Source organism: Lemur catta, chromosome 4, assembly GCF_020740605.2.
Source record: "Lemur catta isolate mLemCat1 chromosome 4, mLemCat1.pri, whole genome shotgun sequence".
NCBI lineage: Eukaryota > Metazoa > Chordata > Mammalia > Primates > Lemuridae > Lemur > Lemur catta.
In genome coordinates, this window is record NC_059131.1 from 57,586,575 (window position 1) to 57,600,404 (window position 13,830).

General features: G+C 42.7%; 1 protein-coding gene and 1 pseudogene across 2 annotated transcripts in view; both read right to left on the reverse strand.

Annotated features, from left to right (window-relative positions):
* DCTN1 (dynactin subunit 1) overlaps positions 1-7,758 on the reverse strand; it is a 30,599-nt gene extending 22,841 nt beyond the window's left edge. For both annotated transcript variants that reach the window (XM_045549900.1, XM_045549899.1), the window contains exon 1: positions 7,651-7,758. The gene's annotated coding sequence lies outside the window, so the exon portion shown is untranslated. The remainder of the gene's footprint in view (positions 1-7,650) is intronic.
* A 4,443-nt stretch (positions 7,759-12,201) lies between these two features.
* On the reverse strand, positions 12,202-12,329 carry LOC123637073 (annotated as a pseudogene).
* Between the last annotated feature and the right edge of the window lie 1,501 nt (positions 12,330-13,830).

Genomic DNA, 13,830 nt, shown 5'->3' on the forward strand with positions numbered 1-13,830 from the left:
ACTGCCAAAATATCATGGAAAATGGGAAGAGAGGAGGGCAAAATCTTTGTCTAATAAACAGGTTACCAATAGTTTAAGAAAAATTTCAGGAAATGACAGGAAAATAAGATTTTGAGAAATTACGAAGGAACAAATGAAGAGGAAAAGTCTCTTTTCCACTTCTATCATTTGTCCCTGATCTGAACCATTTCTACCTTTTACTGGCACCCCAGCATCCTCTGATACCTCAATCTCTTCTTGTCTCACCTCACCAAACCCTCATCCTGGGCTAACCCAACTGTCTGCTTTCCCTGACTCCACTCCTAGAGGAGCTGGTCTGAAACCCAAGTAGAGGTATACAGCAGGGCAAAACTGTATACCTCTGAAAGCACTAGTAAGGAAGAGGTAAGTGTGAATGTAAGTCCTCCAGGAGTCAGGAAGGGAAAGGGTCTGCTTACTGAGTGGGGAACGGAGGCTAGGGGACTGGAAGCTTGGAAAGCTGGATTCCAGATATCCACAAGAACCCCAGAAGACAACACACACAGAGCCTTTGTTCCTGGGTCTTACTGCTGTCTGCCTTACAGATCTCATACAGATAGGGCTTTGACCCTCTGTATGACCTCTTTGACCTTCATTTACCTCTCCAGCTCCTCATTATCCCCAGAATGTCTGCAACCCACTCCCACTCTGAATGCAGCTCTACCCTGCCCCAAAGTGCCCCCCACCCCAGAAATATCCAGTGACTTCCAGGCTCACTTCCGTAAGCCCAGACCTCCAAGAGTCAGGAAGGAAAGCTACAAGATACACCTCACTTATCTTTGGTAAAAGAACTTCTGCAGGAAGGCAAAAGATACTCAGCCCCGTACTCAAGGGCTGAAATCCTCTCAGTGGTAGCAGGAGTCCCCCTTAGCCTGTTTGAAGTTCCTGCTGGCTCCTCCCCCAACCAACCAGCGAGTTCCTGGCACTAGGACCCTGCAGACAGGGAACGCTGAGCCTGCGCTCTAAAGAGAGAGATGCACCATTTCACAACTTCAGCAAAAGCCAAAGCAGCCAACAAAGCCACAGCCCCATCGGCTGTAATGGGTTCTGCCTTTTGGGCAGCTCACCGGCCACTTCCCAAAAGCAGAACATTCCATCCTTTCTCTTTTTAAGCCCACATCATCATCTGATCATAATGGAAATCAATCTCAAGCCACCACGCAAAGGCGTATCCATGGCAACCTCAAAAGGAAGGACACAGAGATGATGCTCCAGTGGCTGCAGCAGGAAAAGGTAAGTCCGTTTCTCTTCCATCCATCCAGGCCATCCCACCATTCTCCCCTTTCACTCAAGTCAGGTGTGTATCTTACCTGCAAATTCTATCTACCACACTGATTGGGAAAACACAAAAGGTGAGTTAATAATCATTATGTTATTATATAAGGTTACAGGTCTGCCTCATCCCATAACTGAATGTAGAAAAAATTCTTTTTCTAGGAGATTCACCATCTCAGGTGACAGTCTTATCCTGCAGTACCTGACAAATTACTATCAGTCACTTGTCTTCCTAGTCACGATACTGGAAAATCACTCAAGAATTTCAGAGTGTCCCTATGTAGTTGCATAAAGCTGGCAGCTACACTGACCCCACTGCCCTGCCCCCCTATGCCACCACCATGCCCACAGACTGGCACAGTAAGGCTCCCTCCTTAGCACCCCTAGACTCTAGCCCCTCAAGGTCCAGAAGTTGGGAGTTGAGATTAAAATTTCTGCCTTCTATGATGCCTCAGGAGAAGGAATCCATTTCTGTAGAGGTAAGAGATTCATCAAACAGAAGTACTACTAAGCCTAAGAAATCCTCCATTGCCTCAATTTCCTCTTCTGTAAGATAGGGATAGTAACAATGACTTTCTAACAGAATTGTTGTAAAAATCACATGAGAATGCCTGAAAAGCACTTATAACTGTGTCTGATATGAAGCACTCAATAAATGTCAGCCATTATTATCATGTTCCTTATAATCTTCATTCATCTTCCTGATGAAGGAGAGGCCCATAGTGTAGGATTTCAGTTTAGAGGGTACTCAACACTTACAGCTTATTTCAATTATGCTCTCTTTCTCTTTCCTCTGAACAGTTGTTTTAAGTTTCCTGTATCACTTTCAAGTCCCTATTCCTGTCTGAGCCTCACCCCTCAGATAACCTTGCTGAGAAAGAAAATTGAGCCTATTAGGTAAGAATTCCTTTGCAAATTTAGATATATCTACATGTATCCATCATTGCCTTTCTTCCTAATTTCCTTTGTTTCTTCCACCATTCCTCTTTTTTTTTTTTTTGTTTGAGACACAGTCTCGCTCTGTTGCGCAGGCTAGAGTGCCGTGGTGTCAGCCTAGTTCACGGCTACCTCAAACTCCTGGGCTCAAGCGATCATCCTGCTTCAGCCTCCTGAGTAGCTGGGACTACAGGCATGTGCAACCACGCCCTACTAACTTTTTTTTCTATTTTTAGTTGCCTGGCTAATTGCTTTCTATTTTTAGTAGAGATGGGGTCTTGCTCTTGCTGAGGCTGTTCTCAAACTTCTGACCTCAAGCGATCCTCCCACCTTGGCCTCCCAGACTGCTGGGATTACAGGCGTGAGCCACCACTCCTGGCCCCATCACTCCTCTTCAAAGGAAATATAATAGTATCCCTTGTTTTCAAGGCCAATCCTTCCACCATCCTCTGAGGAGCTGACGTAGCAATCATCTTTTCTCTTGTGCCTTCCTTCAATTGCACCCTCCCTCTCTACTGACTCTTACACATCCTCAGAAAACCCATGTTCCACTTGACCAGCCTTTAAAAAAAAAAAAAAAGAAAACCCATGCTCAAGACTCTTCCATTCTAGGAAAAACTGTCTCTAGTGCCTGCTACCTCCTCCACAAGCTGTCACCATCTCTAGTCTTTCCTTCTCTGCTGAACTAGTCAGAGTACACACTCCCTAGCCTCATTTCCCATCTACTCCTCAATCCATTGCCGTCTGGCTCCACTCCACTGAAGCTGCCCAAACTTAAAAAGTTAAAGAGCCCTGGTGATCACAATCTCCTAACTACCTAACTTCAAGGTGTATTTTCCAAGCTTGACCTACCTGACCTTCCTGTAGCAACTGAGACTGCTGATCCTCTTCCTGGAATCTTCTCCTTTCCTAGCATCCTGGACAACTTTCTCTCTTACCTTGCACACCTTACCTTCCTTCTAGTCTCCTCTGTCATCCTCAGCCTTCTACAAGCATGGCTGGGAGAACTCATCCATTCCCACAACTTCAACTACCACCTACACCTACTGCCTCCAGGCACAGACTCTCTTCTGACCTTAGACCCACATCCCCACCTGTCTGCTAAGTGACACAGAGCCCTCGAGTTCAACATGACCCAAAACATACTCAGTATCTTCCCCCCGCCCCCCAAAATGTTCCTCTTCTATATTCTCTCTTTGCGATTGGCAGTACCATCCACTCAAAATAGAAAACTAAGTCATTCTCAACAATTCCCTCTCTCTGTTCTCAGCAACCAATTAGTCATTACATCTGGTTAATTCTGTCTCTACAATCTCAGATTCATCCCCTCCTCTCCATCTCCACTGACCTAATCCTCAGTTTGGCCCTAAACCATGCCTATGTTATTACATGACTCTGTTGATACAGGTTCTCCTTCTTCAGTCTATTTCTACAGTTAGCTTCCCAAAACACAATCACGTCACCTCCCTGCCTAAAGACCTCCAGTGGCTTCCCTGCGTACAGAATTGAATCTTCTTAGCATAGCACTGCAGGCCATTAAAAACCTGGCCTCACTATAAATCCAGTCTCATCAATCACCTCTTCTTTGACCCCAAAGTTCTCTTATATTCCAGCCACTTGGATCTACAAACCTTTCCCCTTACACTTCTACAAATGTTGCAAATGTCACCAGGACCATTCTCCCTTACCCTTCAAGGTTCAGTTCAATTATCACCTCTCTTCTAAAGATTCTCCTGACTTCTCCACACAGAGCTAGTCATTCCCTTCTCTGCCCTCACACAGGGCTTTGAATATATCTCCATTATAATATCACATTTTATCTAAAACATAGTTTCCATTACTCTATCACAAATTACTCCAGTACAGAGAATTTTATCCATCTCAGTATCTAAGCACTGAACATAGTACTTTGCACAGACAAAGCACTCAATTTTGAATAGAAGCCTGTACCAACACCAGACTCTAAGGATATAAATTGGCTCTGACAGCTTTCCCAGAGAGTAGCTCCATCCTTAAAGACCACCCACAGGAGAAATTAATAGTCATGCATCTAACCCCAGTAGATGTGAAAAGGTGTGTGGCTCTTTCCTCTCTAGATAGGAGTTTAAGAAACTAAAAGTGCAGAAATAGCCCAAGGTCCTATGGAATTTGGTAGTGACATTAAATCTCAAGCTCATATGCTTCCAGAATAAAAGAACCAAGAGAGGACTCTAGATAAAGCGTGGATCTTTTGGGAAACAGCATTAGTGAGGCTTTGGGGACAGCAAGAGCCCATGCTCTGCTGCAGTGAAGCCCTTAAGAGATATGAAGGAGCTTGGGGAAGCCAGACTGGATACCTAATGTGTTCATTAGCCAAGTTCAACTAGTATCAGCCTGAACTTCAAGAGAAAAAGGACATAAAGCCAAAGTCAGAGTCTCAAGGTTGGCAAGGACCCAAAGATAGGCTTGAATCAGGTAATCTATCAGCTCTTACCTCTTCAAGGGACAGTGAGGACCCAGTTCCTATCTCCCTTGGTATGAGACAGCTAGCTCAAGTCTCCCCAGTACCACCTAGTTGCTGTGGACAGGCCAAGCAACCTGGTAATCATCTACTATAATTCCTCCCAACCTGTAACTCCAGACAGCCACTAGCAATGATAGAGCTGGCAGAGCAAAACCTAGAGTGGCAGTTGTCAATAGTATTATGATTCTCCCAACTATTTTGACTCTTCCCTAAGAACTTCTTCTCTTTTGTATCCTCGTATCAGTCAGATCCAACTTATCAATTCTTCCCTAGTATTGCCTCCTGCATCCTTCCTTTCTCCTCCATTAACACTCGCATCACTTTGGTCTGCCATTTAATAGCTTTCAAAATTAAGGTAAATCATTTATCCTCTTTAGTGCCTCACCTATAAAATAGGGTAATAGCCTGCCTACCTCACAGGATTACTAAATCAAATGAAATCATGTGAAAAGTTCTATAATCTGTAAAGTGTTATGCATAAATATAGGGCATTATTGTTATCATCAACTGAAGTCCTCTATTACTGCTACGTGAAGCCCATCTGGCTCCCTGCCTCTCTCCTTCTCTACTTCCAACGACCTTACACACCACAGTAAGTCAAATACATCCCCTAAAATACTGCTTTGGCCAGATGCCAAAGTAGTGGGATCACACCTGTAATCCCAGCACTTTGGGAGGCTGTGACAGGAGGATCCCTTGAGCTCAGGAGCTTGAGACCAGCCTGGGCAACACAGCAAGACCCCATCTGTACAAAAAAATTAAAAGTAATAATAATAACTAGCCAGGCACGGTGGTGTGTGTCTGTCATCCTAGCTACTCAGGAGGCTGAGGCAGGAGGATGGCTTGAGCACAGAAGTTGGAGGCTGCAGTGAGCTATGCCACTGCACTCCAGCCTGGGCAACAGAATGAGACCCCATCTCAAAAACAACAAAAAACGGCTTTGTCCATATACCCATCTGCCCAACATCTTTCACTGACATTTCTTAATCAAACAATCCTGGATTTCACATATACAGTCTCATCTCTGCACCACTGTCAGCTGCTTCGGATGCTTTCCCTAGTCTTGCAAGCCACACCTACTCTTCAAAATCCAGCTAAAGCCTTAATACACGCCATGCAGAACAAGGGCACATTTAAGAAAGAGATTTTTTTCTTAACATGATGGAAGAGTTAAAGACAATTCCGTTTGGAAAGAACATCATAGGAATAGCTGTCATCTAATACCTTAACAGTCAACTTTTTAAAGAGGGATTATACATTTTTTTTTCTGTTTGATTCTAAGAGATAACCTAGGACCCACAGGATGGAAGTTGCAGAGATGTATTTCAGCAAGATGAAGAACTTCCTTATTGAACTATTCTAAAAATAAAATGGAATGCCTTATGTGTAGATAATTCCCTATTATTACAAATGTTCAAGCCAAATCACAAAATTTGCTAAATCAGCAAGAATATTTAATGGAAGTCAACTATCACAAGGGTAACTGGACCAGAATCACAGTACTTTAGATCTGAAAGAAACCTCAGAGATCTTTTAGTCCAGACTTCTATTTTACAGGCTTGGACAGATGAAGTGACTTGACCAAGGCAGCATGGTTTGTTCTGGAAAGCAGGGAGCAGAACACGGTCTTTAACTTTCACTTCAGTGATTGACACCTTCGCTACTCAAGAGTATGGTAAATGGACCAGTAGCATTAGCATCACCTGGGAACGTGTTAGAAATGTAGAACCGGGTACAATGACCACTATTTGGGTGATGGGCACACTTAACAGCCGTGACTCAAGCATTACAAAAGCGATCCATGTAACAAAAACATTTGTACCCCCTCAATATTTTGAAAAAGAAATGCAGAATCTGTATTTTAACAAGATCCTGTTCAATGTTATGTAGCATTGAAGTTCAAAAAGCATTGACCTACACTGCCCTTTCTAAACTTTGAGTTTCTAATTCTGGAACTGCATTTCCCAAACTGTTCCAGATTTTAAACATAGGCATCACCCAAGAAAAACTTCATAACCCAGTAAAATTTGGGAAACTCTCCACAGCCCAGTTGGAGATTCATGGTAAACATCATTAGCATATTGAAGGCTCTGAAATACTGTAATAAAAGAAACTTAAATCACGGATTTTCTGAACATACTTGAGCACAAAAATGCCTTTTTAAAGTAATCATCTCTTCAAACATTCGTAGCTCAGGCTTTGGCAGTACACCAAGTAAAGAATGTCAATCTCCACCTTACAGCTCTTCGCCTCTCAGTACCTTAAGTCTACCGGAGTAGCAAGTGGTCAATATGGGCTTGCTGGTCTCCTCACTGCAATAAATAAAGGTGTTTCCAAATCTCTGCCTCTTTTAAAGCAGCAGAGTTTCTTATCTGTGTGATTTAGCTGTGGTTTTGCCTAAAGAGGGATGCAGAAGATGACTTCTCAAGGACCATCTTGCCAACTAAGGCAGATCCCGGGTAGTGGAATCACAAACAAACCAAACCCATAGCCAGACTCCCATGCTTGAGTCCTCTATGATCTTCTTTTCAGTGTGACACAAATTTCTCAACCATGTGCCCACAGGAAACCTGTGGCTCCGTATGGATTCAGGGGTGCCTTGAGGACGCTCCCAGGAAAGGAGGAGGACCCTTGCAGTTCTGGAGCTCTGAGGCGCCGGCACTCTGACCCCGGGAGAACACTGCCAGGCTGAAGAGCTCAAGTGGGTCGGACAGGCCTGGGGTCAAACGCTCGGGCAGAGCCCCCGGACCCTGGCGGGCGCCCACCCCTACCACGGCCCATCCCTGCCAGCCCCGCCCCGCACACTGGGCTCCGTGCCACGCCCTAGGCCGGCGCCAGATCCCTAGCCCACCGCAGGCGACCTCACGAACTTGTGGGGGCGACGGAGCAGACAGCTGGCAGGGTCGCTGCCTCCGTACCTGTCCCGTCAGAGGCTCGGCGCCCGACTCCAGCCCCACCGGCGACCGACGCCCAAGACCCTGGGGCTGGCCCCGCCTGTCTCGCCCTCGTAGGCTGCCCGACGCGCCGCCCGTCCCTTCCAGGACTACCCAAAACCCCTCGCCTCCGAGGCCAGCGGTGTTCTGGCTCCCAGGAACACGCTACTCTTTCCCGCAGTCCCACCCGAGCTGAGAACTGCGCGCCGAGCGCGGCCGGGAAGACGTCGATCAGGCACAAAGCTGGACACCTGGGACAAGATACACGCACGCGCACTGTGCCTGGGAAGACGATTAGGACCATAAGGGAGAAGTGCGTCGTGGAGCGCGTCCCCTGCCGGCGAAGAGGAGAAAGCGCAGGGGATCTTGAGGACTCATTTGCAAACTTTTCAGTGCTAAACTGTTAATTAAAACGATAACGGAAAAAGCATATTTCGTCGATTAACTTGGGGAAAAAATTAAATTTTGCTGCTACTCAGTATTAGCCATCATGTGGGGATACAGGCATTCTTATGACCTTGTAATAAGAATATAAAATAACACAAATTTACATAATGGCATTTTGGCACTTTTATATTTAAAAAAATTACGAAGTACAAACTTATTGAACCAATGCGCCCAGTTATGATAATGTAGCCTAAAGAAATAATCTAACAAGTATACAAAGATATTTGTACAAGAATGTTGGGAGAGCCAGGATTTGATAGAAATGGATTCGAATTCTAACTACAATTTACTAGATATATGAGATCTTGAGTGGGTTACTTAACCTCTCCGTGCCCGTTTCCTCATTTATAAAATGAGAATGTTAATGGTGGTATCTGTCACATTTGGTTGTTAGGATTAAGCGAATCCATGTAAGGAGTCTGAAATATAACTATGTAATATTTACATTTATCTCATTTAATCTCAGATTGAAAACAACCTGAAAAACCCACAAAATGGATGGCGGGGTGGGGGTGGGGTGTAAATAATAGAAGGAATGAATTGAGCACTCTGCTCTACTACTCCTCCTGTCTTTCCCATTTTACCTTCTAAATATTTCTAATTATTATTCTGAATAGATACTACAGTTGCATGGTTCAAAAATCAAAACAATATTTAAAAGTATGCACTAAGAAACCTCCCTTCAGCCCTTACTACCATCTACTTCATCCGCTTGTCTGCTACTAATAACCCTTATTATTAGTTTCTTGTTTATCTTTTCATTGTTTTATGCAAATACAAGCACATATGACTATACAGTCTTACTCCTGTTTCTTATGCAAAAGGTAGCATACTGTATACACTTGTACCTTGTTTTCTCCACTTAATCCTAGAGTTCAGTAACTTAGAGATCTTCCTCATTTGTTTTGTTAGCTGCATAGTACTCTACTGCATAAATACACATAACTTTAACTTCTTTTTTTGTTTTTTTTCTTTTTTTTAGAGACAGGGTCTTACTCTGTCACTTGGGCTGGAGTACACTGGCATGATCATAGTTCACTATAACCTTGAACTCCTGGCATCAAGCAATCCTGCTTTGGCCTCCCAAAGTGCTGGGATTACAGGAATGAGCCACTGCATCCAGCCTACACATAATTTATTAACCAGTTTCTTCTATTAAATAGCTGCATAGTTTGTTTCCAGGCCTTTACTATTACAAACAATGTTGCAATTAATCACCTTGCACATAAGACATTCCATACATGAGCAGGCATATTTGTAGGATACATCTGGGTCAAATAATAATGAATCTATAATTTTAGTAGAAATGGTCACCACCCCTTTCAAGTAAAGAGAAATGGTATAAAAAATAAGTTTGCCTGGCAGAGTGGCTCATGACTGTAATCCCAGCTACTCAGGAGGCTGAGGTGGGAAGATCACTTGAGGCCAGGAGTTTGAGACCAGCCTGAACAATATAGACTTCATTTCTACAAAAAATTTTAAAAATTAGCTAGATGTGGCATGTACCTGTAGTCCCAGCTACTAGGGAGGCTGGGTGGGCTCAGAATTTTGAGACTGCAGTGAGCCATGATTGTGGTACTGCACTCCAGCCTGGGTGACAAAGAAGACCCCTTCTCTGAAAAAAAAAAAAAAAGACACTGCATACACATTTTTATTGTGGTAAAACATACATAATATAAAATATACTATTTTAACCATTGTTAAGTGCACAGTTCAGTGGCACTAAGTATGTTCACATTGTTGTGCAACTATCACCACTATCCATCTTCAGAACTTTTTTCTCTTTTTATACTAAAACTCTGTACCCATTAAACATTAGCTCCCCACTGTTTCTTCTCCCCAGTCCCTAGTAATCATTGTTCTATTTTCTGTGTCTATAAGTTTTATTATTCTAGGCACTTCATATAAGTAGAATCATGTGTCCTTTTGTGCCTGGCTTATTTTGCTTAGCATACTGTCTTCAAGGTTTATCCATGTTGTAGCATGTTAAAATTTCATTCCTTCTTAAGGCCAAATACTATTCCATTGTATAATATACTACTTTTGGTATCCGCAGGGATCCTGGGACCAATCTCCCACAGACACTGAAGTAAGACTATACATATCTCCTTCTGGGTGGCTTTAATGACCTTTAACAGATGTGTTGAATTTTGGTTTTTGTTTTGTTTTGTTCTTGTCTTATTACAGCTAAAGAGGCCAAGAATGTGTTGAGTTTTTGATGTGAAGCTGCCAGTCCTCAGATGGGATGGGGTGGGGATTCAGGAAAGACCCAAATGTTTCTCAGCACCATGACAGGAGCTCCTAATGAATCAAAAGGACAGGATGTCCTAATAGGAAAAATATTGTTTCTTTTACATTGGATTAGACTGGTCTTCAAGGAAAATTAATATTGTCTTTGTCCTGTGTGTTTCTTCATAGGTGCTGTTGTAAGGGACACAGGCAGCCTTTGGTTCCCTCTGCTGGAAAGCCTGAACAAGATCCCAAGGACCCCCAAACTCCTATTTGCATGACTAGAGCCCATCCACCCAACCTGTGATGCTGAACAGAGAAGAACGTCTGTGCTTATCTGGGTGAAATGCTAGGCATTACAGGACATGGGAAGGAATCAAGGGGGGAAAACTTACCTCTGAGGAAAGGAATGCTGTTTTCCAATATATTATCATTTCAAAATGTAATCAATATAAAAATATCAATGAGATATTTTAAATTTTTCAGACTAAGTCTTTGAAACCAATCTGTATTTTGCACTTAAAGTACATCTCATCTCTATTCAGATGCTGAGTTTTCACTGAAAATCCTTGATCTGGTTCAGATTTCATGAACTTCACAGTTGAAAAAAGTCAATTGATGTAGACAACTTATTTCAAACATTTTTATAAGTTTTCTAATAACCAAATTCAGCATCTGTTTTTAAACTTAAATTCAACTTAATTAAATAAAATTTAAAATTCACTGTCTCAGTCACATTAGCCACATTTCAAGTGCTCAAGAGCCTCCTGTGGCCAGGGTCTACCATATTGGGCAGCACAGAGACAGAGCTTCAACCCTTCTTCTCCCTGCTTGTTACACTTTTATGAGAAGGTGTGGCCGTCAGGACAGAAGCTAATGTATATTCATCATTGCCTAGTTTGTTACCACACCCTGGCAGAGCATGAGGAGACAGGGTGGCCCAGGGAGAGCCAGGCCTACTATACCCTATTTCCTTCTGAAGTGGGGTGAGGAACAGCATGAGGATTGTCCTCTCAGGGTACCTTAAAGACTGTGTAATAAGAATTCACAATATAGGATAAGCCAGAACAACCATAAAAAGTCTCTCTTACAGTGGGGACCTAGAACCATGAAAGTCTATTGTAGAAATTGTGAAGAAAACCTTATCTACAGATGGAGGGTTTTTGTTAAAGCAAATACAGACCCTTGAAAAAAAGATAAGATCTCATTAGATTCTCTAAAATGAGACATACAAAGATGCCCAATATCTCTGATTCTAATCCACATTGTATTTTAGGTCATAGCTAGTGTACCAAGGCAAGAAAAGCATATATAAAAGGCATAAGGATAAGAAAGGAGGAAAATAAACTGTCATTTTTCACAGATCATATGATGACCTACCTAGAAAACACCAAAACAATGTGAAAATTTTTAGAATTGATTAAAAAAATTGTAGCACGGTGGTTGGCTATAAAATCAATATGCAAAACTCAATTACATTTCTATTATATAACTAACAATGAAAAGTTAAATTATATAATTTTTGAAATGAAACTGATGTACCCAGGTATAATAATAAACTTAACAAAAGATGTATACAACCCAAAATTAGAAAATCATATTTGGTTTTTTCTTGTTTTTTTTTTTTGCCATAGGTGTGTTTTATCTTCACTTATCATAAATAATTATCTTTAATCCTGGAGCAAACCATGGAATTTGACAGTTCAATTAAGGGTCCCCTCAGAGCCCCACAGGCTGGAGGCATCGGCGCGGAGTGCCCAGGTTCACAGTGCAGTTTGTGGCTCTTGTCCATCTTGCATGCGGCTCTTCCTTCACAACACGACTGGGGTCTCGAAGACGACGGGGACAGGGAATCCTCCAGGCTCTTAGGAAATTTCACTCCGCTTCTCCTGTTCAATGGTCTCTTTGGTCAGCAGGGTGTTCTCCTGTGTCTCTGTTTTCTTCAGCTTGGCCTAACCAAAGGAGGCAATTTCCCCCATGTCTGGTTTGTCTGCCGCTTTCTTAAAACAATCCATGGCATCCTGCTCTGAGTCCGGCTTCCTGGTGCTCCCACTTGCATTGATGCAGCAAGAGACCAGAAAATCGTATTTTGAAGCCATATTAAAGACAGCCTAAATGAAGGAGAAATATAGCACATTCATGAACAGGAAGATTTAAAATCATTAAAAAATTATTCCATATTAATCCATATATTTGCAATAATTCCAATCACTATTTTATGAGGATATTCTAGGAATTTGACAATAAATTAGTAAATTTGTAGAGAAAAGCAAAGAGCAAAAAATAGCCAAGAAACTCCTGAAGAAAAAGAAAACAGAAGTTGGGGGGATGCTTATTTCAAAGTTGTAGTAATTAAGGCAATATAGTATTGATGTAGGGGTAGAAAAATAGACCAGTAGAACAGAAGAGCCTAGACCTAAAACAAACACACATGCATATGAAAACTTGATATATGACAAAACTTATATTATTATTATTTTTAAATTTTTTTTCTGAGACAGAGTCTCACTCTATTACCCAGGCTGGAGTACAGTGGCGTGATCATAACTCACTGCAGTCTCCAACTCCTGGGCTCAAGCAATCCTGCCTCAGCCTCCTGAGTAGCTGGGACTACAGGTGCGCACCACCATGCCTGACTAGTTTTTCTTATTTTTTGTAGAAATGGAGTCTCTCTATGTTGCCCATTCTGGTCTCCATCTAACTACTGGCCTCAAGTGATCCTCCCACCTCAGCCTCCCTGGGATTACAGTCATGAGCCACCGTCCCTGGCCAAATATTTATATTATTGATCAGTGGAAGAATGATACACTATTCAACAAATGGTGCTAGGACAATTGGTTTTTCCAATGCGAAAGAAGGAAAGGAAGGTGGCTGGGCGCAGTGGCTCATGCCTGTAATCCTAGCACTCTGGGAGGCCCAGGCGAGAGGATTGCTTGAGCTCAGGAGTTTAAAACCAGCCTGAGCAAGAGTGAGACTTCATCTCTACTAAAAATAGAAATTAGCCAGGCAACTAAAAATAGAAAAAATTAGCTGAGCATGGTGGTACATGCCTGTAGTCTCAGCTACTCGGGAGGCTGAGGCAGGAGGATCCCTTGAGCCAAGGAGTTTGAGGTTGTGAGCTAAGCTGATGCCATGGCACTCTAGCCTGGGCAACAGAGTGAGACTCTGTCTCAAATAAAATAAAATAAAATAAAATCTATATAGATGAACAAAGACCCCAGAAAAGCAGCAATGGGTTCACAACCCCAGAATTCACTGGATTGCATGACTCTTCACTGAGGAGCAGGCTCTGTTATTAATACAATACCAGCTGGGAGACAACACCCTGTGAGGGCCAGGTACTATGCTACAGAATGTGGTATATGCCTTAATCCAGAGACACTGTGTAGTACTGTCTTCCCCACAACCAGGAAGCACAGGTCTGGGAACCAAGCGGTACAGATGAAAGCTTCCTTTCTTCCTGATACCCCAACACTCCCTAGAAAGAGT